Below are 13,489 nucleotides of genomic sequence, written 5' to 3'. Positions count from 1 at the left end.
AAATATTTGACAGTTTACAGACCTTGAAGTTCCCAAATTATAACTCATAATTCTGGATTTCTCAAGCTGAAAAGTCGGATAAACTCCTGATGGACATTAAGTGCAGGAAATCATCCCTTCCTATGAAAGGAAATACAGAAATGGAGTTAATTCCTACCCTTGCAGAAGCACATGGATAGATAGACACACACCCACACCGTCTTAGATGTGCTCATGTTTCAGTAACACAGTAAAAGATCACTGTGCAGGTGGGTCTAACCAGGTATCAGTTGATGAGGGATATCTAGGAACACCCATCAGATGCAGAACTGCAGGATATTTCAGCTAAGCCATCACATCTGGCACCAGCAATTACTAGAGGCACTCTTTTGTAGGGAGGCATTTAATATTTGCCCTACAGTGCCTCTCCATTATGAATAGCCTGAATGAAATCCTGTGGTTAACAGTGATTCCAGAAGTGGCCAACCAGCCTTGCCTTCACAGAGGTCTAGAAATCCAAAGATCCATATGGGAATATTTTTCACTGCTGGCTATAGTAGAAAAGACTACCCCAACTGCAGGAAGAAATGATGATGTTTGGTTTTAGATTAGAAGGTTGAAGGATAGTTTTATTAAAACTATAACATATTATATTAATATACTATTTAAAGAGAGATTATTTTGTTTTATATGCATATTTTTAATTTACTTAATTATTAATTAATTAACAAACTTGTGATTGTTTGTTGAGAGTTTGAGACACAGCTGGATCTGATTGGTTATTGAACTTAAATAACATTTACTAGCATTACTTTAGGTAAACAATCTTTATACTAAATTTTACATGGGGAAAACAAAGGAGCAGAGATAAAGATTGTTTTCTTCTCTCTGTGCTTCTCTTGAGAGACAGAATTGTGTCTCTCTGTCTAGAGAATGTGAATGCCACAGCTGGCTAGAAAAACGTATGTAATTCTTGGCACTAATTTCCTGGCTAACCCAAGGTGGACACTCAAATGAGCTACAGACCTGAAAAAGCATCAACAGTGTCCCTACCCAGGGAGCCACCCTGGAACAATCCATTGTGATGGACGAGTTGGAGATGTGAATCCCATGGGAAGAGAACCCCTGTGGACGGTGGAAGCAGTGATGGAGGTGATGCTGTTCTGCTGCTGTTAACAGCCACAAATTGCCTTGAGTTTATTGCAGCTCTGACACTACAAGGGAGGACCTGCTTGCCCCAAAAACCTGAAGGAAGGGAAATAATGATCCCATCTGACTCCTGTGTGGGATTAGCTGCGATTCCGCTGTGCCTGTTAAAAGTAATTGCGTTCCCTTATGTTAAACCTTTACCTGGAGAGCAAAAACTATGAAATCCTGGCAAGCAGACCCCTTCTCCCCATCACCACACAGCTGAACTTGCAATCCTGACTTCAAGAGAGCTGCCCAGACCATGATGCAAATCCCTGAGCAGGACCCAAGTGGGATGTGTAGTCTCCCATCTCATCTCTCAATCCTCCCCGCAGGACAAGAGAGGTCACAGCTCCATCCAGGTTACAGCTCCATCCATGGTGGGGCACAGCATCCTGAATTCATAAATTCCTTCTGCTGAGGAGGTACCGCTATCAATTCCTCTAATTTAGCTCCTTCAGCTGCTCTCTGAGCTGTTTCCTGTGCATTCTGGTTCACTGTCCTAAAACAAATCTCTTTTAAAGGAGATATTTTGTTAAAGTGTCCAGAGTCAACTGGTGTTTAAGTGCATGGATTATGGAAGTATTTTAACAGTGTAAAAATTTAAACACAGGGAACATATATTTTGGGGGATTTTTCCTCCCTCTGTCAGTCTTATTATAAGGTTGGTATTGGACTCATTTTGACCTCCTTCCCAATAGGTGAGGGACCAGAAATCCATCCAGCCCATCACCCTTCCTCTCGGCTGGTCACTTCTGGGGCTGGAGCAAACTCCTCTCTGTCTTCAGAGCAAGAGAGTAATTCCATAAAACCCATTAGAAATATGTGTGTACATCTATGCACACACATACACACATATTTATCATCCATATGTCTCTCTCTCAGCTTTATTCAGGCTTAAACTAAAATCCTTCTAATCTGCATCAGACACAGTAAATGTTGCCCCTGTGATATGTCAGTGCTTCCCTGCCTCTAATTTTTTTTTTAGGTAATATTTGGAAATACTATCCAAAAGCTTTTGAGAACAACAGGAATCTTTCTGTCATCCCCTTGGGTTTTAGATCAGGACCTGAATTCTTGGTCTAAGCCAAAATCTCTATATTGTCCTCTCTCTTTTTTCTCTGATTTTCCAATGTCTGCCACAGTTCCCTCCCTTTCTTACAACATCTGGTAGAGTTTTTTACTGCATCTGTATCTGAGGGCTGAATTAGACACATGACTTCTAAATAGCTTAAAATATTTTGACATCTCCCAACCTACTTCTAAATCCTACAGATGGGTCAAATTATCTGCTAAGATCTGCTGCCTCGGTCTCACCCTAGTGTTTTCTTGTTCCTAAATGTGCAGAACAATTATGTGAAATGGAAAAAAGTTTAAATTATAATTAAATTACAATTAAAGCTTAAATTTTATGGTACTGAGCTAAGGAGGTAAGTTCAGCTAAACATTTTGTCAGCATGTAACAAACCAAATTTGTGTAAGGAATTGATATTCTCCATACATTGTGGAGAATATGTTCTTGTGTGCATTTTTCCTTTTAAATCTCCAGAGGCAACAGTGTAGTGATACAGATTTCAGGCATGTATTGAATAAGATCACACCATAATATTGATACATTTATAATAGTCTTCATATGGAAAAATTCTAGCAAGTTCAAATGATTCACCAAGATTTTGCTTAGGTATTCATGTCTGAACCAGAAACTCTCCAGAGGGTCATTTGCTTGTTTGATAAATCAGAAAAGAACACATTTTTATACAAGTATTTTAATACAGGAAATATGAGTCTAGTCAGTATCTTTCCAAATACATGTGTCTGAATGGTTTTTGATTTGAAATGCTGCTTAATGTCTTTTAAAGTACTATTTAAACAACTTCACATGAGCAACTACCAATCAATATGTCTCCCATTCTCTAACACTAAAAGACCAATGCTAAATAAATGGGTTTTTAGAATCACATATAATGAATAAACCAAAAAGGAAATGGAAGAGGAAAAAAAGAAAACAGCAACAAGGCCTTATTTAGAATATGTATTACCCCAAAAATGTAAATGGCCACCTCTAGTTTGGCTTTCTAATGGAAAAGAAATAATATGAAATTGGGCAATTACAGATCTTTTCCTGAGGTATGACTCAGGCTGCTGCATTTTTGGAGGGCTGGTAGTAATGGCACTGGGGGGACTGGGCAGTGTCCAGGCAGGCCAAAGGCAACAGATTTATGGCATTAAAAAGGGTGTAGCCAGAGAGTAACTTGTAACAAATGCATCTAAAAATGAGCTGTACAGAAATGATGGATGATAGCAGAGAGCAGGCCCCCAGGAAATGCTGGGGTTTGAAAGCTCCCATTGAACTCTGGTTTAATCCTGGCTTGGGTGGGGCCAGCAGAGGGAGAGGAGGCTCCTCACAGAAACCATATTTTTACATTGCAATGTGCAGAGAAATTCAGAGTCCCAAGCATCTCAACAGAGGAAAGGGAAGACAAAGCTGCTTTGCCAAATTTGCACAAGCTGAGCTTGCAGGGCTTTCCTTTTAGAAGAAATAAAATCTAAGCCTTTTGGTAGCGTGGTGTATCAGAAGGATTTCTGAATCCATCTGTGGGGTGGAAGGTGTGAGCTGTAGTGCAGAGAGTGAATGGGAGTAGCCACTCCAGGTTTTGGATGCTGACCACAATGCTGGTCAAAGGCTGGAGGAGATGATGGACAGACACTCAAACAGCTCATCTGTCCTATCTACTGATCCCCTACCCTACTCATCTCTTCTAAATTCTCACCATTCTCTCCTGAAATCACTAAACTTTTTTGCATCCATAACTTCTCCTGGCAGGGATTCCACAGCTCTGTTACCTTTGTGTGAAGAAAAACTTCCTGTTCTTTTTAATATGGATTTCACAAGCCCTTTATCATGGCCACTTTTGCTGGGAAAATCACAGAATGGTTTGGGTTGGAAGGGACTTTAAATATCATCAATTTCCACCCCCCTGTGATGAGCAGGGACACCTTCCACTAGATCAGGTTGCTCCAAGCCCCACCCAGCCTTGTCTTGAACACTTCCAGGGAAATGATAGTGGACAGTTTATCCCTGCTTAAACCCTCATTATTTGTGGTACTCTAGATCTCTGTCATACCCCCACTCCCAAACTTTCCCTTTTCCAGATTCAATCATGTCTTATATGGAAATTATTCCAAGCCTTTGATCACACTTTTTACCCTTTTTTAGAGCTTTTCCAGTTTACTACATGCTTTTTTTTTTTTTTTCTTCAGATGAGGGGACAGAACAGTATGTTATGAAATAATTATACATCATTTGAGGTGTGGATGACCCATGGGTGTAGAAGGTGTTTTGCTTTCTATTCCTTTCTAATCATTCCTAACATTCAATTTACCTTTTTTTAACTCATGGTTTTTGAGCCCTGAACTGATGCTTTCATTCCAGATTCACTTCTTAGTTGTAATAGTCAGCTCAGAGCCCATCATTTTATAATGAATCTAGGGGTTGTTTCTCCCCACATGCACCACTTTCTGTTTATACACACTGAATTTCATCTGTCACTTTATTACCCAGTCACTCAGCCTCATAAGGACCTTCTGCAACTTTTCACCCTTCACAATCCCACTGTTAAAAGCCAACAGGAAGCCTGTGGCTCCTTTTGCTCAGGGAAGGTTAGCAGGGACTGGGCAATGCAGGGAGACTCATCCTTGGGCAAACTTGGCTGGATTTGCTGCCCTTAGCCTTCCCTCAGGACAAACTGGGCGCTCTTGGGGATGCTCAGAGCCTTCAGGCAAAGGAGGAGTTTTCCCAGCACGCCTCCATGGAATTCTCTGCAGCCTTCACCTAAATGGGGCCTGCCTGAAAGCCTGGGTATGTGAGGATGGGGAGGAGCAAGGCAGGCTTGCCCTGCACAGCTGCACATGGTGCTGGGAGTTAGACTGGCTATGGTACAGCCACACGTCTGCTCATGTCAGCTCATAAAAGACAAAAAAAAAAAAAAAAAAAAAATCGCTTTTGGTTTAAAGTTTGCCCCCTCTGCGCCCCTCCTTTTTTCCCCCCTCTCTGCTTCAAAAGAAAGACAGGTTTGAGTCTGACTCTGAAGCACCCTCTGCTACAGTATGTGCCATTTACTTTAGTAAGGCTGATTAAGTCATGCATTTACAAGTAGACCTTCCATCAGAGCTAATTTAAAGCAGATGTTCTGGGTTCCACAGCCAGGGAGGCATCAATCTGAGAATTGCAAGGGTCTCTGTAAGAGCACTGTTTTTACTGCACTTTATAGAGCACTGGGAGGAGGTTAATTGGTGTAAAAGTTTAATTTCAAATAAGGATCCCCTTTTAAAGTTGCATATATGCATATACTTTTTATGGAGCGTTATATTACAAAGTCAAAGTGGGGGAGAAAAATCATCCAAAAACATTTCAGGATCAAAGACACCCAACCTGTCAACTGCTAAGATATTTTTATGAGGAAATAGGACTCACATTTTCTCCAGAAGAAGGAGAGAGAAGTAAGAAGTGGAAAAATATTTAACTAGATTCCATGGTATATTAGAAGAAGGAGAAAAAAAAAAACACCCATGCCAATATGTTGGTTTCAGAACCTTCTGGCTTGGCTTCGACTGCTGAAAATATTGGCAAGAAAATGCTCTGCACTGGGAATATTTATTAGAAAAGCAATAGATTTGTACAGTTTAACAATAGAGGGAGGATTCACAATCGTCCATTTGCTCTCTGTTCTAACTTTCAACTACTTTTGTTTTTTATTTGCAAGCCAGAATAACTATACTTATCCCCTGAAATGCTCGTCAGCACTGGCTTAGCATAATTGTATTATTTTATTAATTGTATTGCCTATGGAGGGGTAATGACCTGTTTCTTACACTGAAAACCGCACAGGCTACTCCCAGATGGGAGGCCAGTCTTTTTATGAAGCTTAAGTCATTTAGATTTACATTTTATGCTTATTAGAAGTTATCAGATTTTTTTTGCCTTTAATAAAGACAACAAAAGAAACCAGATTTACCTTGAACTTCAGTTTTGTAGTAATACAGACTATGGCAGTGTTCAGCTCCAGAAAGGTTCTCTCTTCCTCCATCCTTCCTGAGGGAGAATCTTATTAAATGTTGCTGCTCTTCCTGCCTTGTGCTACAGGAGCATCTATGGGTCTTGGCCAAATTTGCTTAACACTTTCCAAACCACGGCCTTGACAAAGCACCTTCGAGTCTGCCAGGGTAAGAGAGCTAGAAACAGGCTGCAAATGCTTCCTGCAAAGGAGAAATGAGTGATTTACTCAAGGCTGTAGAAAAACTACGCCCAGAGACCTCATACATGCTTCTTGTGCATGCCAGTCTAGAACCCCAATCACAGCAGGCTCTGTTTCTGATCCTGATGAAGACTTCTCATCAAACAGTGACAAAATGTGACAGAGAGGCTCTTATTTGTTATTTCTCCTTTCCCAAGTGTTTGGAGCCATTCCAGACTTGTATGACCAAGGGAGATTTGGGGGGTGTTCAGTGAAGAGGGTAATTTCAGACTTTCTGGGCTGTAACCTCCTGGCTGAGCTTGGAAAAGTCATGTACACAGAGTGTAAGGCACACAGTCCTGGCTTGTGGTCCTCTTCTCCTCCTTGTACCTCAGGAATCTGTAGTGTTGTGCTACAGAAAGAATTCCATAGTGGTGGTGTGGTGATGTTTGAGTCTGCCACATGAGATCCACACCACATTACCCAAAATTGCCATTGCCCAAAGTGCCTCACCTCTGCCCATCTGTCTGTAAGTGGCTCTGTGCTGCTATGGGGGCAGCACTGCCTGAGCCCTGTGCAGCTCAGGAACAAGGAATGTGTGGCCCTGGAAAGGGGAATGGAGGAGTTTGCTTTGGAGGATTCCCAGCAGGAGCTGAACACTGGGCATGCTGGAGGTGCTGACGTGCAGGATGTTTCCCAGACAGCAGAACAGTGCAGGTGCTGTAACTACACTGGTTAATGGGCACTGTGCTGATGGGCTTGGCAGGATTTTATCCCCCAAAATTAAGGGTAGCTGTGTAGAAGGACTCAATCCTCAGATCTTTTATGATTGGAAGAGCACACCAAGTCCATCACTAAATATGTTCTTTCCAAGGGCAGCTTGAAATGGTATTGATAGGATGAGTGAAGTTCCTGTGCAGGGTTTGCACCTATTCTTTATAGTCTGGTTTAGTGAAACACAGAGACCTGAGCGGGCCGTGTGCCCAAGGAAGAATATAATCCTTCAGGGGATATGGAACTAACAATCTCATAATGTATTGAAGCCAAAACAGGCAGAGCACACTGGGCCAAATGCATCCTGACTGGAAATCCTGCAATTTGAGAAGGCTGCAACACAGAGGAGTTTGACCCAATGCGTTTTGAATTTAGAATAGATGCCAAGTAGTAACCATTCCCATGTGAAAATAGCAAACATATCTCTTTGAGACCAATGTGCTCCAATGAAGTGCATGAACTTAAGGGTTTTTTCCTTTCCAGGTGAATAATACAAAAACAAATTAAAAGCAGGAAATCCTGATAAGTGGTACAAGGATGTCTGTGCTACAATAGCATCAATCCCCATCTTCTCTGGCCCCCTTTTTCAACACCTTCTTCCTCATTAATCTCATTTTTAAAGTCCTGAAACAAGTTGCTGCCAAGCCTGATTTTTTTGCCAAAGTTTTTTTTTTTTTTTTTTTAATACTCCAGCCATTTGGAATATGTATTGTGGTTCTGTTAAAATACAGAAGAGAGAGAGACTGCTCAAAAAGCAATTACTAGTCAGTTTATACAAAACAGCAGTTTTGAAGGTTCCTTACCTTTGTTTTGTCTTTCAAATTCACCTCTAAAAACATGGCTTCCAAATTCCATGTAGTAACTTTCAGTCCCCCAAATGCAAACTGTGAGGTCTTCAGTTAGCAAATACTGAATTCTGGAGTCAGCTTTTCCAAAAGGTCTTCTGGAGCACATTGGAGTCCTCTTTACTTTAATAGGCTCTTTTGTTTTAGCTTTTACTGACATCAGTACATCCCTGGTAACTTGGGATCTCTGCACATTTCAAGCCCCAGACTTGCAGTTCTCCAAATATCTCTTCTCACAGAAAAAATAGGAGTATTTACAGCACCTTTGAGAGATTGGGAGTTGTATCTAAATCCAAACTTGAAATCCCCAAACTCCTGTTCATAAACTTCACACCCTGAAACTATGTAGGATCCCTAGTGCCCAGCAGCAAAGTTCCCTAAATTCACACTTCAGATTAGGTGCCTCCTCCTCCTTCCAGATGCTGCTGGACATTACCAATATCACCAACCCAAACCATTCTGTGGTTCTTTCTATGACAAATGCTGATTCATCTCCCTGGTATCCAGTGACAGGACACATGGGAATTGTTCAAAGCTGCACCAGGAGAGGTTTAGACTGGATGTTAGGAAGCATTTCCTTACCAAGAGGGTGGTCAGACACTGGAACAGACTTCCTAGAGAGGTGGTTGATTCCCCAAATCTGTCTTAGTGCTTAGGAGGCATTTGGGCATTTGCTCTTAATGCACTGGTCAGCCCTGAAGAGGTAAGATAGTTGGACCAGATGACCACTGTAGGTACATTCCAACTGAAATATTCATTCTATTCTATTCTATTCTATTCTATTCTATTCTATTCTATTCTATTCTATTCTATTCTATTCTATTCCGTTCCATTCCATTCCATTCCATTCTTCTCAAATCGCTCAATTTTTATAGTGAAACATGCTAGATAACCAGAACTGCAACCATAATATTGGATGTGTGTTTTCCTCATTATTTTTCCTGCTTCCATTTCTAAACACACAGATCAGTCTGATGTTCATAAAATCAGGAGACAAAATGCAAGACTGTGTCCTTGGATGCATCCCTAGGGATCCTGGGTTTAGTTGCTGGTGCCAAATGGGCTCTGTGCACAGCACCCCATTCAGCTCTGCCAAGACATTTCCTGCTCCCCACAAATTTATGATGTCACTTGGAGCAAAACTCATCTCAGTATCTTACTTTTATGATGGTAACTCTGTTGTGAATCTGATATAAAAGCAGCAGTGCCCTGGCTTCTCAGCTGGTGTAAAAAGGAGAGCTGCATCAGTTTGTGCCAGCTGAGGATGTGGTTCAAGCTGTTTGGTTAAAGCTTTTCCCTGCAAGCTGTTTGCTGCAATCTCAAGGACGCTGGAAAAAATGTTAACATCAACCAGTTGGGGGCAGGAGGGAAAAATCCCTGAAAATTTAATATAGTTGCAGAGCAGTTTTTGTTTTTTCCATTAGTCGATATTCTCAGGTTACCAGAAAGGAATTCATTGTCCTTCTCCACATTTGCTGCTATTGAAACAAGAGATTGAAAGAGTTGAGAATAAATGGCCAGGCTGAAAACTTGCAGTGCTTGTGCTGGGGTTTGGGTTAGAGCCCTTACCAATAGAGGGCTGATTAGGCATCCATTTCCCAGTCCTCAGCAATGAGATTAGGAAGTGCAGGAAATTCAGTGTCTTGAGCTTGCCACTGCTGGCTTGTTCCAACAGCCATCCATCAAGGGACTGACAAGCTCAAACTGTCCATGTCAATCTGCAGCTGCCTTTAATCACACACAGATTTATGGGACACCCCCCTCGCCCCCTGTGGAGATCTAGAAACTGTGCTTTGTTTTGCCTTGACATATATTTTTCCATTTAAGATGAAGAAGTATGAGTCCTATTAAGCTGCACTGCAGCTAAGAAGCAGAAGGGGCAAAGCTCTGTCTGAAATGGAGGAAATGATGATGTAATTTTGAACTGGTTAGGACTGAAGGGATTAAAAGCTTTGGAGTAGGATTTGGAAAGTCTCTGGTGTTACGTAGAGTAGGGCTTTATCTCCTGCCTCCCCATCTGGACAGAGAGGACCTTTTTCCTAGTTACTGGTTGTTGTTGTAGCTGTGCTGCTCATGAAGCACCATGGCACTTCAGACTCCATCATCATTTCCATCACAAACCCTCCTGTCCTGTGAGGGATCACAACATCAGAGTCAACATTTGCTGCAGGGTAAAGCTTGCCCCAAAAGTCTGGTCTCAAGCTGAAGAGCAGCAGGGGCACAAGGCAGGATCAGGCTTGGAAGCTTTCCACTTTCTAGTAACATTACACTTACCTCATTTTCTAAAATGAGCATTTCTAGCCATTATCAACAGCCGCAGAGCAGGGGCTGATGCTCCTTTTCCATGTGTTCAGGCAGCTCGCTGTCCAGTCCCTGCAAGGATTTATATCCCCACTGGTTTGGTGGTGGGACACATGTCCTGGGTGATCCTGGCCAGGCACATCTCGCTCGAGGGGCTGTGTAACAACTCAGCAGGCTCAGCAGCTCCTTGGCTCACCTCCCCATCCCATCTGCTGCTCTCTGATGCTCCAGGCAGGAGCTGCACACACAGGGAAGTGGCTGGTTTTCCTCAGCCTCCCCTCGGCCATTCTGCTCATCCACGAGAGGTCCAAGGGAACACGGGTGAAGTCATCGTGTGCTGCTGAAGCCCTGAGTGGTCCTTGCAGTGCTGTCTTCCAGCAGTTCAGTGGGTTTTGGGGGTCTCACTGGCTCTTTCCATTAAGAGAAGAAACTCATTTCAGTTATTTTTCAAAGTTAATGATCAAAATCTCTTTATGAACTCAAATCCTCTTTATTAACCAAACCTAGTTTCTCTGAGCAGAGCACAAATCAAATAACATGTGGGAACAACACTTGATCTTACTGTAATCAGCTGCTCCCCCAAGTTCTCTGTCCCTTTCTGTGTTATTCTCTCTAGGTTGGGCTCTAAGCACATTTCTGGCTGCAGCTCAGGTCTTTGGTTGCTTCTGTTTGTTGCCTTTCCCCCTCTTAAGGTTCCTCTCATATCCAGACACATGATCAAGCCAGAGCTGTATTCTGTCAGAAATGCTCTTGTCGGGTTTATCATGAAATTGAATTTGTCAGCTACAGATATGTCCATATCAAATACAAGACAGGGATATCAAGCTAAGAATAAGTTGGCAAATGGCAAGAAATAAATTACTTCTTAATCTCCAAGAACAGAATTGGTATTTTGACAGGTGTTCTGGCCATGCTTTAAGGGATAATCAAACTCCCTGCATGCTCTAAACACATGGAAAGTCAGTATACATGCAAAAAAGTGGCCATATCCCCTAGTAAAAACCTGACTGAGAAATACCTGCATTGCAGATGTATTTTCAAAGCCTGTTCTGTAATTACTCTGCTATATGGAAACACAGCATGAAGTTGTGGTCTGCTCCCATTAGTTTTTATCACAAAGCAGGCAAATAAAATCAGCTATTCAGGCATGCTGAAATAACATTAAGAGCCTGATAAATTTGCAAGCGCAATCACTGTTGCAAGTCAGAAGATATTTACAATTCAAAGAGCATCAGTCCAATTCAAGAGGCTTCCAAAGATCTGCTTTCTAATCTATCTCCAATGTCAGAATAATTAGAGTGTTATATGTTCTGATAACAACTTTCTCGAGTTCCTTATCTGAATAGAAATAGCACAGGGACTGTCTCACTCAGGAGACGGTAAATCAAAAGTGAAATGACAGTTTTAGTGGAGGCTCTGGGATTTATTTCAGCTGAAGACCTGCCCATGCCATGATGACATACAAGCCGGCCATAAAGACAGCGCTAAATGAATCTTAAAAACGTTAAGAGAGATCCAGTTTACTCTCAGAAGAGGTCAGTGATTTACAGGATTCATATTCCTGTATTGTTTTTATTGTTATTATTTTATGACAAGGTTCATCCGGGGTCAGTTGAGACTCCAGAGTTCTCTGTAGCTGAGCTGTGCCTGTTGCAGTGACTGATACAAGGAGGGAAGAAATTTCCATTTATTCCATGCCTGGGAGTGCATTTCTGCTGGAGGCTGGAGTGCTGCTCCATAGGGAACAGGGCTGGGGATAACTTCTCTAGAGCACAGGAGCCTTCAAGGGTCCCAACAGGAGCATTTTGAGCTTGCCCAAAAATTAGATTTTTCAGCAGCACACACCACTCATGGCAGGTACACCCTGCTTGGTTCCTGAGACTCTGTGTAATGGAAAACAAGCCTATGTAAGCCAGAGGGCAGCTCATGGACATTGTCCTACATTTCTGCTTGGATTCACATGAATCTGGTGATCATCTTAATTAAAACAAGGTTTATGTGGCACTAGTACACACATGGGTATGGTATTCTCTTTTGGAAGGCCAGGAAACCATAATTGCCCAGAAGAAAAATATTGGGCCAAGTCCAAAAGTCCTCTTTGCTCAAAAAATATTCCACAAAGACAAAGAGAGTAGAGTTCTTTTGAGGGATCACAAGCTGTCTGCCTTAGCAAAGCTGAAATAATGTGGCAAAGCCATTTCACAGACTGCCCCACTGCATGCAAGTAGGAAAAAAATATACAGGCAAACCCACTATTGCTTGCCAGTGTCCAAGAACCAGGGAAAATTCAGTTTTGACTAATTTTCTCTTCTCTTTCTCTCTTTGTGCCCTCTTCAGAGCAATTACAGGTAGACATCCAGCAGAAGATTTCAGTGCTCAAGCTGAGTTCTGCAGCCTTTTCCCACATCTACTTGTGCTCACTACAGGTACCAGAAAAAATGGTGGAGAAGTATCTCAAGACACTTTGAGAGATGGCTCAAGACACCTTGCAATAAATTATGTTTTCACAATGATAAGTAGCAATTGACTGGTAGGCTGAGAACAACAACGTGGTTTCCCAAAATTTATGCTTAATCCTGTCACCTGGAAAGGTGTTCTGCAACATTAGTTAGTCCTTATGCCTGGAAAGAGTTTGGTCCTGAACCCTGACAGACTGGTGGACTTTTGCCATCAGCCTGGGAGAAAGCTTCCCTTCAATTCCAGATGCACGAAATTAAATCTGTGAGTTCTGGTCAGTGTTGCCATTGCTGGCTTTCACAGGGTGTTTTAAAAGGGCTTTTTCCCATTGTTTTTCCAAGGACCTGCCCAAAAATGTTTCCATCCAAACCACCATCATGCAAGACTCCAGCAGAGGAGAGAAGAACAATAGCACACAAGGTTCCAAGTTCAATAGCAATTTCAAGGATTTTGGCTGTTACAGTTAATGAGTGGCAGTTTCTCTCAGGCCTCCTTTCTTTAACCCTTGACAGCCAAGGCTTCAAGGGCAAAGAGGTCGAAAAACCCATTTATTTAGCAGACATGAATTACTAAGAAAGCAAAACTAAAAAATGTAGAAGTGTTTTGAAGCAAAAATATCAGATAAAATGAGATTTTATTTCTATTTCCACTTTTGCTAAAGTAAGGCATGAGACTGAAGGGTGGGGTTCAGAGTCTGGATTTTGGGCAGGG

General features: G+C 42.0%; 1 long non-coding RNA gene across 1 annotated transcript; it reads left to right on the top strand.

Annotated features, from left to right (window-relative positions):
* The first annotated feature begins 1,138 nt into the window (after positions 1 to 1,138).
* On the top strand, positions 1,139 to 12,796 carry LOC128809277 (uncharacterized). The gene is made up of 6 exons (XR_008437672.1): positions 1,139 to 1,298; positions 1,503 to 1,592; positions 1,869 to 1,992; positions 4,429 to 4,502; positions 11,754 to 11,856; positions 12,659 to 12,796. It is a non-coding gene; the product is annotated as an uncharacterized LOC128809277 (long non-coding RNA).
* The last annotated feature ends 693 nt before the right edge of the window (positions 12,797 to 13,489 follow it).

This window comes from Vidua macroura, chromosome 6 (assembly GCF_024509145.1).
Source record: "Vidua macroura isolate BioBank_ID:100142 chromosome 6, ASM2450914v1, whole genome shotgun sequence".
Taxonomy (NCBI): Eukaryota; Metazoa; Chordata; class Aves; order Passeriformes; family Viduidae; genus Vidua; species Vidua macroura.
The sequence above is the reverse complement of the archived record's forward strand: the minus strand, read 5'-3'. Positions and strand labels throughout refer to the sequence as shown.